This window comes from Elephantulus edwardii, unplaced genomic scaffold (genome assembly GCF_000299155.1).
Source record: "Elephantulus edwardii isolate Elephantulus edwardi_28Jun2011 unplaced genomic scaffold, EleEdw1.0 scaffold00296, whole genome shotgun sequence".
Taxonomy (NCBI): domain Eukaryota; kingdom Metazoa; phylum Chordata; class Mammalia; order Macroscelidea; family Macroscelididae; genus Elephantulus; species Elephantulus edwardii.
The window spans coordinates 1,333,367-1,334,260 of NW_006400046.1; positions in this window are offsets into that span (position 1 = coordinate 1,333,367).

Here is an 894-nt window from a genome sequence, read left to right on the forward strand (position 1 = left end):
TTATTCTGGACTGTTATCATAAGAATAATACCCAATCATATATGCCTTTAAAAAATTTTTTTAATGTTATTTTATTAATTTTAATGTTTACAGAGATTTTGGATTTCCATTCATTCATTGTTGCATTTCATATATGCCTTTTAAGTAAGTAGTTCTTTCCCTCATCTGTTCCCATGCAGTTAGGATAGCTTTCTTCTGTCCATGAGATAAATGCCACAAGTGCCTGTGAACGCATCTGTTAAAGCCGTGGAAACTTAAGGGGAGAAGCTGGTAGGCTACGAAGGGCATTTTAGGATTAGGGTGCCGTTTTTGAGGATGAGAGTAGGGATGACATGAGTTCTTTATATAAAGTTGAAAACCTTTCCTTGCACCTCCCGACCCTTTTCCTGACCCCTCTTCCATGTGTCAGCACCCTCCGAATTCTGATAGTCTGTGATTCCAGCACAGCAATGGCTCCTTTGTCCCCTAGTTACCAGCCAGAGGTCAGAAGGCAGGCCCAATAAGTCGATGTATGATGTGTGAGGTGTAGCTGAAACCACTGGGGGAGCTTCTTGGTCCTCTCTCCTCCTTTTTCACGAGAACACCAACTCCCCACACCTATGTACCTCTATATGCACACAGAGGAGCTATGGTGGCTTCATGGTAAGGCATTATGCTGCCAACTCAAAGGTAAGCGGTTCGAATCCATTAATAGCTCTATGAGAGAGAGAGAGACAGGCAACTCCTCCCATGTCATTTGTTGTTTTTATTGTTATGTGCCGTCGAGTCACTTGTGACTCATAGCGACCCTATGTACAACAGCCCTAAACTCTGATCTGACTGTGCCAATCGCACTGTCTCTGACACTCCCATCCCAATTATCCCAGTCACTGAATCAATCCACCTCATAGAGGG